The 15,678-nt window shown below is 36.7% G+C and overlaps 1 non-coding gene across 1 annotated transcript; it reads left to right on the plus strand.

The window, feature by feature from the left end:
* The first annotated feature begins 10,330 nt into the window (after positions 1 to 10,330).
* Positions 10,331 to 10,494, plus strand: LOC113832068. The gene has a single exon (XR_003488131.1). It is a non-coding gene; the product is annotated as a U1 spliceosomal RNA (small nuclear RNA).
* Positions 10,495 to 15,678: the final 5,184 nt, after the last annotated feature.

Here is a 15,678-nt window from a genome sequence, read left to right on the forward strand (position 1 = left end):
ATTAGCTCCCAATGTTTCATTGTGTTTTCTTGTTTATGGAAAGCAAATTTTGTGTGAGCTCTCTCCTCTCTACATAAAATAACATGCACTGTACTGCAATATTAGCTATAGCCACTGTGCTACACAGATCTTTAAAACATTTTGAGCAAATACCTAGTATTTTATTCCATGTTGAAGATTTTTATGTGTTCCTCACTTCAGAAAAGTTACATTGGATCATCTACTCTCTCATATCCTATGCTAAAAGATTCAGCATTTACTCCCTTATCTAAATCACTTACCTAATTGAGGGTATTCTACATTCTTAGTTACCCCCTTAATTCCTTAGAAAACATGAAGTAACAAGGCATGTTTGTATTTTATTTACCAGATCATTTTCTTAAGGGCTATATTTTCCCCCCAAAGTCCTCAAACAGAAATGTAGAAACAAAAAGAGAAGTTAACAAACAAAAGGTAGGAGCAGTGCTAGACAGAGAAATTTATGAATGTCTGTTTCTCTTGCTGAGCCACAGTAATTTCTCAGAGAGAAACTGGGAGTTCCTTGGGATCCCCACTCTTCTCTAAACATTTAAGAAAGTGCTCATGGCATTCCTCTCCTCTCAAGCATGGAACCTATTATTTTGTTCCTTCTTTATATTAAGTCACTCTTTCTGCACTTAAATTTATCAGGGCAATTTGCCTCAAAAACACTTGGATTCAGTATAAATTTAATTCATCAAATGCTTTGTGGAGATCTGTTAATAGGTTGTGTCTCAGACATTATAGCAGGGAAGGGGCAGTGACTTTCATAAAAAAACAGTGGTGCATAAATCTAATAATGGTCATAAAAGTGACTGATGTGAGAGACCCACAGAGTCAATGCACACCTTTGTGTCGGGTAGCCTGACTTCTTCATGGGGCACTATAAACAAGCCCACAGAAAACTGACTCTTAACAAAAACTTCTTATGAAACATTCAGCAGGTATACACACACAGATTTTTTTTTAAAAAAGATAGCTTGTATCTTAAATTTTTAGAAAAGGAAAAGGTAATGCCACAGGGGACTTCATTTATATCTATATTTATATCTCTCATGAATGGACTCACTGCAGCATGGAGTACCAAGAAAGTATATGAAGACCTCATAATTAATAACAAAATATTGGTTCTTGTGACTCTTCATGCTTTCTGTTCTCTGTTCAATCATGTCTTCTCAAACACTACCATAACCTGTATTCATGGTCATTATTCCACTGCCCTTTCAGCATTTTAAAATTTGGCAATTTTATAAGTATCAAGAGGCAGTCACTACATACTGGACAAAACATGACATATCATACATTGTTCAAATTTGGAAGGAAGTTGACCATGTATCACCTGTGTGTGGCTGGAAAGAATGGGTCAATATGAAAAAGAGGTATATGATTTATTGATTTTTCTCTCTCAATACACCATGGCCAAACAACATATTTTTCTATTTGCATTTTTGAAACAGGATGGATTTTTTTCTTTTCAGGAGTTGAAATTTAAACAACTCATCCAGAAGTAAATGAACAGTGTCAATATTTCATCTATGAAAATTTCCCATCCTTTACTAGATTTGCTTATACCTCTCTTGAAGTTTGAGGTGATTTGACTATGTGGCATGTTATGCCTTCTTTTTCTTCCTTTTGTTATACACAGAAGTGATATCTTTTAAGACATAGCTCAAATTCCATCTCTGTGATTCACAAGTCCCAAAGACTAGTGAAGGGAAGGAGAATCCATGCAGTTTACTCTCCAGGCAATTACTTTTATTATCTTGGTTTTTGATGATATGACTTGGGGAAAGATATATCTTAAGTTATGGCTGCTTGTTTCCTGACTTCCTCTGGTTCTTCTGTCAGCAGCAGCTGTCCATTCTCAGGTGTCTGAGAGTCCATCCTGAGTACCTCTAAGCAGAAAGAAAGGCACAGAGAAATAGATATCCCCATTCTTGCTTCATGAACACATACTGCACTTTTTTTTTGTTTCAACAGTTTTATCTTATTGGAGCTTTATTTGCTTGCTTTCATTTTTGTTTTCTAGATTTTTGTTTGTTTTTTTGTTGTTTGATGGGGGCAAGAGGTGGTAAGAACGTGAAGCTAATGTTGGATGGATAAGGTCAAGGGGAGTTGGTGGAAGGGAAATCACACCCAAAATATAATGTATTAGAAAGATTAATTTAAAAAAATCTAAAATAATAATGGGTAGTATACACTACAGGTAATTGTCATTGTTAGCTTGACTAGATGTAGAAAGATCTTGTGGAATGACATGTATCTTCTGGGTGTGTTTACAAGGACATTATCAAATGAATACCTGGAGGGAATAATTCAGATTGAAACATGGTGTCACCAGTCTAGCAATTTGGGACACAGATGCAATAAAAAAATTAAACAACAAAACAATTAACCAGATGCCAGATTAAACAACAACAACACAAATTAGCCAGTGTAATTATAAACTCAATATTCATAAGAATAAATGAAGGTTTAAAAAAGAGAATGGCAATATTCAGTGACCTGCACTCTTATTTATGAAAATATAAACTAAATATGATCATACAAATTGTAGGGTAAAAGAGAATTATTGTCTTGTGAAATGCAGGAGGGTTACAAACTAGGGGAAGAGATTAGTTCTAAGGCCAACAATGCCTTGAAAATCCATTACTGTACTGGACACTAGTCACCATATGTGTTCACAGTGTGACTAAGCAAAGATTATCGTTGTCACATTTTTATGTATGTCTGTTTTCTGAAGCTTAAAATTAGGGATAAAGAAGACAAATGTTTACAATGTTGAAAAATAAAGGAATTCTATGTAAATATCATTATCTGTAAACTTTAATGGAACAAAACTTCAAAAATTTTGAAATCAGAATTTGACTGAAGTAGAGCTCACAAATTATTAATGGAAAAATATTTTCAAAAGAAAATGCTCAGTGCACAATAGTTTCATCCTTTATAGACATGTTTTAAGCAGAGAATATTTAAAAATTAAATATTCATTGGCCTTCATTATATATACTATATATTTAAAATGTATAATAAATTCTTGAAAAAAACTAAAATATTTTTTTCATTATTTATCTTAAGGAAGTAATTACAGAAAAACTAAAACTAAACCAGGCCAGTTTTTTGGGGCAGGTGAGGGAGATTCATCATCTGCTCCATTATCATTCACACTTTGCAATTTTTACTTCTATTCTCATGTTTTAATTTCCAAGGTGGTGAATGAATATAAATTACTTTTCAAATCTAAAAATCCCACCTGAAATTCTTTACACATATTACCCTGCACAGCAGTTATGAGCAAAAGGAGCATCAGGCTCTTGGGTTTCAGACCAGATGTATGTAGGTTATAATTGTCCTCGTATCAGCAAAAATATTCATCCAAAAGAGAAAAACAAATACTTAAGGTTCAAGAATGCATCTAGTTGGTAACTGGAGCCGTTAGACAGTGGTTTTAACCCTTGGTCTTCTGTCCTTCCAGTGTTTCTTCTGTGTCATGATAATGAAGAGTGCCTACTGTAGCCATCGTCTATAACTGTAGGTTCACTGGATGATTCTAGGCAAATGTATCAGACATGATTGACAATATTGACTTTCATCAACTCAAATCAACAATTTATGCCTCAATAAGAAGTTTTGGGGATGGAAATTTGGTCTCATATATTAAATATACCTATGATTTAACAGGGAGAAATATGAATTGTCTTGTTTCTGCTGTTCTTTCTGCTTTCTGTCAGATAACAAAGCAACAGAAGCCCTGGTGGTTAATGGCATCTGGATCAGTCCCTTCCTGATATCTTCATCGTTATGGTATAATACAGAAACTTAATAATGCAAGGTTTGTGGCTTGTGTTCTTATGGACCTTTCAAGGTTTTTTTTTTCTGTGCAGTTCCATGTGTTAATTCACATTCTATTAAAAGACTCAGAACTATTTCTGTTTCCTGCAGTGAGCTCAAACCATTAAAGCAAGCCTCAACACGAGACCTTAGTTAATTTATCTCTTTGGTGAGACTAATGAAATAATTAAATGCATGGACCCAGTACAAATTATTCCTTCAGTTTCCTATTATTTTTGTTTAAAATACAGGTAGGGAAATGAAAACCTGTAGATAAATTATATCTCACTATCTAATTCAAATTGTGTCAAATTATAAGTGAAATATGTCATGAAAATATCCAATTAAATAGTGTATTTTGTTTAATGTCCCTTGTAGTCCAAGCATTACACCAGGTGACACTGAAGTAAGAATGAACCACATGCTAATTGGGATCATGGGGGAGGGGAGAGAGAGTTAGGAGAAAAAGAAGGGGAGAAGAGGAGGGGAGAGGAGGACATGAGGGAGCAGGAAGATTGAGTCAGGGGAAGAATAGAGGAGAGCAAGAAAAGAGATATCATAATAGAGAGAGCCATTATAGGTTTAAAGAGAAATCTGGCACTAGGGAAATGTCCAGAAAGCTACAAGGATGACCCCAACTAACAGTCTAAGCAATAGTGGAGAGGCTACCTTAAAAGCCCTTCCCCATTCTAGAGCCTATATCCAGTAGCTGATGGAAGCAGAAGCAGACACCCACAGGAGTGATGAGCAAAGGGGTCAAGACCAGGCTGTAGAAACCCACAGAACAGCTGAACTGAACAAGGGGGAGCTCATGGGCCCCAGACTGATAGCTGGGACACTAGCATAGGACCGACCCAGAACCCCTGAACGTGGGTGTCAGTTAGGAGGCCTGAGAAATCTATGGGTCCTCTGGTAGTGGATCAGTAATTATCCCTAGTATACGAATGGACATTGGGAGCCCATTCCACACAGAGGGATACTCTCTCAGCCTAGACACACTGGGGAGGGCCTAGGCCCTGCTCCAAGCGATATGGCAGACTTTGAAGATCCCCTATGCAAAGCTTCACCCTCCCTGGGGAGCAGAAAGGGAATGGGATAGGGAGCTGGCAGGGGTCAGGGGAGGACAGGTAGGAGAGGGAACTGGGATTGACATGTAAAACAAGCTTGTGTCTAATTCAAATAAAAGAAAAAAACCAAAGAGAATGAACCACACATATTCATTACCCACTTGGACCTTACATTTTATTAGGGGAGATAGAGACAGGCAGGGAATTTTACTAAATGTCGTAGGGCTGCAGTCATAACATGCACAGGGTACAATGAAAGCAAAGGTGAGTGGCATTAATCCCACTTGGGAAATGAGGTTTCCTTGGAATACTCAGTGGTGGAGATGTCCAATCAGAGTTATGAATGACAGACCTAGCTTGTGAATAAGTAGTTCATGGCAAAAGAGCAAACAATTGTTTTTCATATCCCTCCAAATTGTGCAGTTTTCATCTCCTTATATCAAGTTGAAATGACATCTGCTGCATTGATTCTTATCTCTTCAATCAGGTCATGAACACCTTACAGTTCTGGTAAGTCTAGAAGACATGATTGGGGAGTGGTTGTGGGACATGTTTTCTTCTTAATAATGAAAAACTATGAATTTATGGCGAGCTCATTACCTCCTCCTATTCCCACATTCTGTTGTTCAAGAGCCAGATACTTGGGGCAGCAGGGGAGAAAAAATTTACCAGGAAGGGAAGACTTAAGGATCTTAAAACCATCAGTCAACAATATTGGCATGATTTTGAGCTGAGAACTGACAAAGAAATCTGGTAAAATTCCAGCATGTAAGATAAAAATATGCATTATTACTAAAGCCATTCCAAATAAGGCAAATTAAGCTTCATGAACTCTAATGGAATGACTTAATAATTCAGCTTTTGGGAGGATGCAGGGAATTAGATATGTGTGATAGCCTGGTAACTTCCATGCAATAGATGTAAGGTAGGGGATATTTTCATAGGAGAGAGTCAGAAATTCACTGGAAATTGAGCACAAGACAAAGTGATGATTGAGAATTTTGGATACAAAAAAAAATCCTATAACTGAAAATACCACATGAAACCTTCCAGTATACATGAAAGGCAACTCCCTAAACTGGAGGACTCTCTTGAATGGTTTTCCTCACCACCAGGGAATTTTGTAACCTCTTTTTATGATTTCTTGGAGATCTAACTGGCAAAATCCTTGGAATCAGAAAGGTAGGAAATGGAATCATGAAGTTCTATATTTCAGGTAAAGTTTGGAGAGTTATTCACAGAGAACAAAACATTGTACATGGATATCAACTAAAATGCCAGGTAATTGTCATATGTGGACACATGATATGTGCCCATTCTGAACTGATATAAAGGAAACAAAAAGGAACTGAAGTCTTTAAACACATTATAAAATGTGTAAATTATGTCCCAAATATATTTATATTAATTACTATTAACATGTGCTTCTTTGTTTTTATGTATGTATGTGAGATTTGTGTGTGTGTAGACCAGAAGTTGACCAGGTATCTTTTTTTTCCTTATTATTGTGGTAAAGCACATAAACCTAAAATTTAGCATTCAACCATTTAAAGTTTTCAATTACATGGCATTATGTACACTTACTGTAACAAGCAACCACATCCATTCTCCATTTCTAGGACTTTTCATTATTCCAAACTTGGTGGACTTTGCAGAGCCCCAGTTGAGGGCCCTACCCTGCCTGGGGAGTGGTGGGTGGATGGGGTGGGGGGTGGACTGGGGTGGGAGGAGGGTTGGGGGTGAGGGGAGGGAGAGGGAGAAGGGACTTGAAATAAGCTTGTTGCCTAACTAGAACTAATAAAATAATAATAAATAAAAAAATATAGGAACCCAGGCAAATTCATAGGGTCAGCAGTACAATTGGATTACCAAAGGTGGAGGTAGAGTGGTAGGTAGCTATAGTTAATAGTTACCAGGTATCTTTTTTTAATTAATCAATACCTTATTTTTTGAGAGAAGGTCTGTCATTGAACACAGTGGTCATACATTGGTTGATGTGGAAGTTTGAATAAGAAATATCCTCCATAGGCTCAAGTATTTAAACACTTCGTCCCAAGTTTGTGGTACTGTTGGGGAAGGCTGTAGAACCTTTAGAAAGTGGAACCTTGCTGAGCAAAGTATGTGTCTGTAAGCCATGTTTGGTAATTCATAACCTCACCCAACTTCCAGTTCATTCAGTCTGATGTATAAGTTTTAATAATAACTTATAAATTTATGTTAGCTATTGAAAATGTGATCTCCTAGCTTCCTGTTCCAGCATTGACAATCATGGCCACATCACTATGGACTAGTAGAAATTTTTAAGTTATTTATTGACCAAAGGGCTGTAGAAAATGCTGTGTGTTTTGAAGCTACTTCAAAAACCTATGAAAGATGTGGTAGGGAAACAACAGAGAAGGGGGAAATTAAAAAAGAAAACTGAAATGGATGTTTGAGTCAGATGCACTAAGTAAATTAAAAGCATTAAAAAAAAATCCAGAACCTGAGAGCAATAGTCAATGGGTGCCTACTTTCTATTGAATATCAACTGCTGTATAAGTTCCAAACTCAGTGACTTACAGAATATAAATTCCATTGTTTTCCTTACTGCAGTATGAGAAGTCTGAGATCTGTTTTCTATGTAGTGGTTACGGGACACTGAATCATTAATCTTGTGGTTTCATTAGCTCCAGGGCTTCTGGAATTTCTATATTTTCCCAAAATTAGTAAAGAGAGATGATAGAGGATTGTGCAAGTTGTTGGTACTCTTGGTAGCTTAATGAAGCAGTCATGGAAACACAGCATGCCATTTGCATGTACATTTCAGTAATAGAAAAGTATTTCTATACAACACTGTAAGGGAAGTTTGGTGTTAACAACAAGTCAATGAACCAAGGAACATATAAACGTGAAGCCAGTGAACAGTGAAACTTTCTCTTAATACACTAAATGGGAGACAAGCAAAGTCATTTTTGTAGATAGAAAGACAATACCTTCAGGTATGGAAGAAGATCAATATCTGTTGGACTTATGTCAGTGGTATTTTCCATGATGCTTTTGCCGGTATAGAATTAAATCTCAGAAGAGAGGTATTGTTGTACATGGAGTTGTAGACACTGGGAAAGCATAAATACTCAGAAATATGAGAGTGTATGGAATGAATATTTTAAAATCTGTCTGAAAATGAATGCCATGCTGAGTAAACTCTAAGATAGACTCAGAGTGTCCTTTGCTTCATGCCTCCATACCATTCAGAAGTGCCCTTATATCTAAACAATAATGTCACCATCACAATTTTGTGTGCCCATTTGTTTGATTATTTTTCTGACAGATTTCCATGTTCTTAAGTAGGCTTTGCTTTGACCCCAAATTGTTGGTCAGTGCATGGTTATAGCTTTCTCACTGTTGCTATTAGTATGTAAGAACACTTTGCTCCTTGTGACAGTGACATGGTTAGATATCTGCTAGTATATAGATCCTTTCAGAACCAAATGTCTCATGTTTTCTTGTAATATTCCATCACATATATTCAACCCTCAGCAATGCAGGTCAGGTATGTTCTAAGATAGCTATGGATGCAGTTTAGTATTATATATCACAATGTCAATATTTGCATATCCTGCCTAGACCTCTGAGCAATGTAACTCATACTCTCTGATTTTCATTTCCTTTCTTGCCTATTTTTGTTTACTACTGAGCTTCTAGAGGGGTTCCACGTTAACTCCACTGAAAGTTCCTTTGCTATAAGTAGACATTACTCCAAGAGTTGTAAAGAAGTTGAGGGGAATGGGTGAGACTTTCTTTCAAACACTTCTTCCCTTCCCAATGTCTTCTATGTGTGTTTTTGTCTTCTGTTTCCATTTTATTCCTATTTTTGTCAGAGTCTCACATTGGTTCTTCATATTTTAAGCCACTTAGTTTTTTTCAGAATAGCTGAAATAAAAATTTTCTAGCTGATTTTTTTTCTGAAATCAAGTAGTGTATATCTCATAAAGTTTGATCATCTCCATCTCAATACTTTATTTCCAACAGTACTAAAATTATATATATGAAGGGAAAGTGGACAATCTATTATGAAAATTAAGAGGCATGAAGTTGATACATTGCTCTGTCTTTCTTAATTTAAAATAGAAATAGTTTTTCACTGAAATACCTGCTTGGTGTATCTATTTATCATAAAAACCCAGAGGGAGATTTGATGGTTATATTTATAACCCTGAGCACAGGTAGACTTTTATTTATATTTTTCTTCTCATTTTTCCCCTAGTCTATTGACAACAGAATTTCAGGACAAGCTACTTTATAGTCATTACTTTTCCATAACAGCCATGATCGCCTAAAGAAAAAGGTTGTGTGAATATAACAAATCAACTTTCATACTGGGTCTGTGACAATTCAGACAGGAGGGACAGAGAGAGGACTTACATAAGGCTTGAAAAAGATTTTAATAAATTTCTCACTTTGTGAAATTAGAAACAAATCAGAGAAGTTGAGGAAGATATGAGAGAGTCCAAGTGGACAAGACATTCAGCACAAATGTCCAAACCACATTTAGATTACAAAAAAATTTTGGCACTCCCTTTTCTCCCATTGCATGCTTCCCAAGGGATGAGCCAAAAGACTATCATGTTGGTAGTGTGCTTGTCATTCTGTAAAACTACAATATAATTCATAACATGTTTTTTGTGTCAAAATTTGTTGAAATTGATCTTGCTGAATAGAATCCCTTTAAAGAAAGCCCACATAATTTATCTCATATTTAGATATTCAATTTTCACCAATTCTAGGAATAAACCTTACTCCAGTTTGGGTTCAGACAACCCTTCTGTATGCTGCACTGATCTATCTTATCACAGTGCTCAACTGGCTGAATTCAAAGACTTGGAACTATTTTTAATTGGCTACCTGGTCAGGTAAGAGAGGATGCATCTGGAATTCCTTCTTTTCTATCCTATCAGTTCTCAGTCTCCTATTGCCTCCAAGGTTAACTGCCAATGTTACCTTATTGCCCCCTGATCGCTGAATGATGAAGGTCTAGACCTGCCCATTATGGCCTTCTGTGATCCAAGTCAATTCAGTAATTGTCTATTGTCCCTTCATCTGAAAAATAACTGCTTTAATAAGACTGGTCTCATTACCCCACAATCCATTACACACCCACATTCTTTTTTGCATTTGCTCACATAACTGAGCGTAGTGATCAGTCTCTAATTTATCATCCTTTTAGTTAATTATTTCAGAGTCTATGCCCCCACATAACAGCTCTAACAATGTCCACTTTGTTAAAAATCATAATGAATTTTGTGGCTTCATGTCTGTCTTCCAATTTCTAAGAATGTTTATAAAATTACACATTACAACTAATTATTTTAGTTGTGGCAATATATATCTAATTGATGTCTATACAATATATTTAATATTAAAAACTAATTCATAACTTTACCTGGAAGGAGCGATAGCATCATCATGAAGGTGGGTTTCCCAGGGCAAGGCTTATCTGTTGCTCTCCAGATGTATTGACTCCTGTGGTTTCCCCAAATGTGGAACACTCAACTGCATAATTTGTGGTAGTGGGGGACTGTGTTCATGCTCTCTCCTGGAAAAAAAATAAAATTAATTCATATACAAGTACTCCTGCTTACAGTTACATAGATATTTATAAATTTCAAAATTAAGTTAGTGTATTTCTTTTCATATTTTATGACAATATTGGGACATGAAGAATAACAGCCACAGGGAACAGTGTAGGAAGTAGAGATACAGAACTCAGCACCAAGTAAAGGGTCAACATGCAGTTCAGCTAATACACATGGTAACGCTCTCCTAGTATTCTGCTATCAGAGTCTTTGCATACTGGAAATATCATTAATGAATGCCCTTGGCTTCTCTTCCAGGATAAGCCCACAATTATGAAGTAGAACACAGAATAAGCTCCTGGGGGCAGCTCTTAAAAGTGTACTCTGTAAGTTTGGGGAAGCTGATGATAACCTGGCATTGAAATCTTCTCTTTCTTTAAGTCCGTGATTTCTATACTTGATCAGGCACTTGTAAGAAGATATTGCTAATTTTGTAATCATTTCACAAGAGCAAGTGAATAGCTCTTAGTGGATTCTCATAATCTTTTATGTACCTCTGCATCATTTTCTATTCATACCAAGGAAAGCAAACAGAAGAAAGAATAATCTGCATCTAGGATTTATGGAAATCCCAGTCTTTATTGCAACTTTTACTGCAAGGTGCTAGCAGTCTAGATATGTTAACAACTTGCTTGATGGTCTAGAGCTCCCTAAATGCAGGTTTGTCTGGTGCAAAATTGTCCTCTCATACTTTACCATGTCACTTCCTAGAAACATCCCGAGTGTACCACACTCTTCACTCATCCTTTCTCTGATAGAAATTCCTTGTCTCTTGTGGATGTCACCACATCATCACTTTGAGGAAAAGTCTAAAATCATGAGCAAGTCAAATTGCTCTACTGACTTCCAACTAATCATTTCTTTATTTATTTCTTCCAGAATTCCATATATATATATATTCTGTAATCTTATCTCATTCCTCATCCTACTAAATCTCTTTGTCCCAAGTCTCCCTCATACCTCATACTTTTATATCTTCCAAAGCATGTGTGATCTAATATACTAATTAGAGTTACCTGCATGTTCCTGTGTAGGTAATTAATTCCTTGAGTAGGGGCAATGTACTATTGTATACATTACTAAGAAAATTGAGTCTCCTTCCCCTTCCCCTTCCCACTGCATTCTTTAACTGTATTTAGCTTCTCTGGGAGGGATAGGCCTTATGGAGAGTGGGTACAAGTACTAATGGTCGTTGTGTTTCAAAGAATGAGACTCACCAAAATCAGTGAGGAGCTAAGACATCAAATAATCAAAAGAGAATATTTGCTGGAACTCTGCAGAATGTAAAAAATATGAGCATTCCAAAGCTGACATGAGGAAGACCAGCAACACTGTGGCTTTGTAGAATTAAACAGGGACTTTTCTAAACACAAGACATGTTGTCACCTGATCAGAATGAGTTCAAATGAACAATGGGAGTTTCTTTTCCTCATTCCTTTATTTTGTTAAAGTTATTCTCACATATGACTGAAAATACAGATGAGGGGGCCCTAAAGGAGTCCCTTACCTGTGATTGGTGTTTTATCTTAGCAGGATCAAACTATGTAGTATGGGAGAAAATTTCTTGTACAAATACAAACTGACAAAGACATATACTAAGGTCATATAGTGTCAGTATCAGCCTTTCAGATATAATATGGCTTGGGACACAAGGTAGATTTCTATGCAGTACTTCAATGCAATTATGATGTTTAAGAAAATGGTCTCCCACTCATTTGGTATATGCACTGCATATTCAGGACCTGCTGTGTCCTAGGTACTTTTGGTGCAAGCACAAGAAAAGCCCTATGTTTTCTGTGATAAATACTAAGTGATTATTGTCTCAGCAGATGGCATATCTGTTTTGTACCAATGATCTCTTTATATGTTGGTACATTTCACAAGAATACATATTCTTCAGGGGCATGCATACTGCATTTTCACATTTTATATTTCTGTCATGTCACTAACTTAGGGGTATATAGGAGAATGCAATAATCTTACGATTTCCAACAACTAAGGTAAATGAGAATTAGCATATAAGAAAATACAATTACTGACACAGCTCAACTGTGTGCTGGAAATTCTCTAAATGCCACTGAGATTGTACTATTGTTACCACAACTGTTGCACAGGCACATGTGCTTTTAGGTGTCTTGCCAGAAATCTCCAAATACCAGGTACAGAGAGACTTAACTAAGATTTTAATCAAAGTATTTATTCATGAGGATCATTAACCCATATTGTAAGCCAATTCCAACACAGACTTTTAATGTTTTTACCTAATTAATCAATTAATTTATTTTCCCCAGCCTGATCACAATTTCCTCTTCTCCTCCCAGACCATTCCCCTCAGAAAAGTGCAGTCCTTCCATGTATATCAGCCAGTCATGTTATATCAAGTTGCAGCAAGACTATTAAGGATGGAAGAGTCAACCCAGCAGGAGAAAGGGGTCCCAAGAGTAGGCAACAGAGTCAAAGATAGCTCCATCTCCCTCTGCCAGCAGTCACAGAAGAAGATTAAGCCACACAACTGCAATACATGAGCAGAGGGCCCAGATCAGTCCAATGCAAGTTATCTGGTTGTCTGTTCAGTTTCTGTGAGTTCCCAGGAGCCCAGGTCAGTTGACTTTGTGCATTTCCCCATGGTGTCCTTGGTCTCTCTCTGTCTCCCATAATCCTTCTTTTCCCAGGATTTTCTCAAGAGGTTTGCCTAATCTTTGGCTCCCAAAACAGGTTTTAAGGAGGCCTCCCTATGAAACCTGTATTGGATGTATTTGAGAAATGAAAGCAATATCACAGGCCATGCCTGCCAGTAAAGCATATAGGCTGATGCAGACCTTCTCCTCTCTCTTTCTGTTCCCACAGACCAGTAAACCATATAGGTTGCATGTAGGGCCTCTCTCTCTCTCCTGACCCCAATCCTCCCATCTCATTCCTAGTGCTGCAACAGAACACCATTTGCAGCTTTCCCTCACCCCTTCTTACATCTCTTTGAGATCCTGCAAACCATCCATCCTAACTTCCTTCCCTGCACTTCCTTCTTTTGTACCAAACTCCAGCTCCAGCAGGGATCTCCAGCTCATTCAACAGCAGCTCTTCACAAGGAAATAAGTAGGTTGCAGTCAGATCCACACTTCTCCTACTGCTCTTAAGGTACAATACCAAAGTCTTGTTCCAAGCCCTGTAGCTGAAAACCTGCTGTGGTATACCTTTCCACTTGGACCCATTCCACAATGGATCATAAAGATCTTCTACAACCTTTCTTCTCCAAACTCATCCCAGTTACCCAGCCTCTATCTAGCAGGCATTCCCTGTGAATGTACCAGATGAAAACTCCAGGAAACACATCCATCTCACTCTCAAAAAGTACATAAAGGAAACGAGCAAACAAACAAACAAAAAAATCCAAGAAACATAATATCTACCCAACAAAGGTAAATTCAGAAATAGGCACTTAGACTTTATTTGTCCCAAACCCAGATTCTGAGATGCCAGTATAAAAACATAACCATCAACATCCCAGTCAATATGTCTCCTCTAGAGCCCAGATATCCTACCACAGCAGGCCCTATATGTTCCAACATAGCTGAAGCATTAGAAAAAGACTCCAAAACTAACTACTTGAAGATGATAGAGATCTTTAAGGAGGAAATAAAGAAATCCAGGAAAACACAAATAATCAATTGGAGGAAATTAATAAATCCCTGAAAGTAAGCAAAGAAAACACAGCTGGAGAAAATGAATAAAACTATTTAAGACCTGAAGATGGAAATGGAAGCAATAAGGAAAACACAAACTGAGGGAATTCTGTAAATCAAAAATTTAGGAATTTGAACATGAACAACAGAATACACCAAATGGAAAATAGAATCTCAGGCATTAAAGGCACAATAGAAGAAATGGGTACATAGGTCAAAGAAAATGTTGAATCAAAAAAAACAAAAAAACAAAAAAACGAAAACAAAACTCCTGACACAAAACATCCAGAAAATCTGGAACACTATGGAAACATTAATTGTAAGAATAATAGGTGTAGAAGAAGGAGAACAAACCCAGCTCAAAGAAAATGTTTTCAATAAAATCATAATAGAAGTTTTTCCTACCAAAAGATGCATTAGCATAGTAAAAACAGCCCACTTGCCAAAAGTAATCTACAAATTCAATGCAATCCCCATGAAAATCCCAAGACAATTATTTATAGACCATTAAAGGACAATTATCAACTTCACATAGGAAAATAAAAAGAAAAAACAAAACAAAACAAAAAACATGATAGCTAAAAATAACCCAGAATAAAAGAACTGCTGGATGTCCCACCATTCCCAAGTATTGGCATAAAAGCAGATGTGTTGATCAATGGAATTGAACTGAAGTCCCAGACTTCAATCTACATACATATGAACACCTGATTTTTGATAAAGAAGCCAGATATCATCTTGAACAAATGGTGCTGTTCAAACCAGATGTTTGCATGTAGAAGAATGCAAATAAATCCTTATTCATCATCCTGCAGAAAACTCAAGTACAAGTGAATCAAACACCTCAGCATAAAACTAGATCTACTTTAGCTATTAAAAGAAAAAGTGGAGCACAGCCTTCAATGCATTAGCACACGAGACAAGTTTCTGAACAGAAAACTGTTAGAGGAAGCAATAAGATTAATGAAACTGGACATCTTCTGTTAGGTAAAGGACAACATCAATGAACAAAACAGCAGTCTACAGAATTGTAAAAAACTTTTAACATTTCCAATTATGATTTAGGATTAATACTTTAAACATACAAAAAATCAAGAAACTAGATATCAAAATACCAAACAATATAATGTAAAAATAGGGGGAAGATCAAAAAGAGAATTCTTAATAAAAGACTTTCAAATGGCTGAGAAACACTTAAAGAAATGTCCAACATCCTTAGCCACCAGGGAAATGCAAATCAAAAGTAATTTGGGATTACATCTTACACCCATCAGAATGGCTAGGATAAATAACACAAGTGACAGCAGGAGAATGTGGAGCAAGGGGAACACTCATCCATTGTTGGTTGGAGTACAAACTTACACAGTCACTGCAGGAATCAATATGGTGGTTCCTCAGAAAGTTGTGAGTCAATCTACCTCAAGACCCAGCCATAAGACTCTGGACATATATCCAAAGAATGCTCCA

This window comes from Cricetulus griseus, chromosome 10, assembly GCF_003668045.3.
Source record: "Cricetulus griseus strain 17A/GY chromosome 10, alternate assembly CriGri-PICRH-1.0, whole genome shotgun sequence".
NCBI lineage: Eukaryota > Metazoa > Chordata > Mammalia > Rodentia > Cricetidae > Cricetulus > Cricetulus griseus.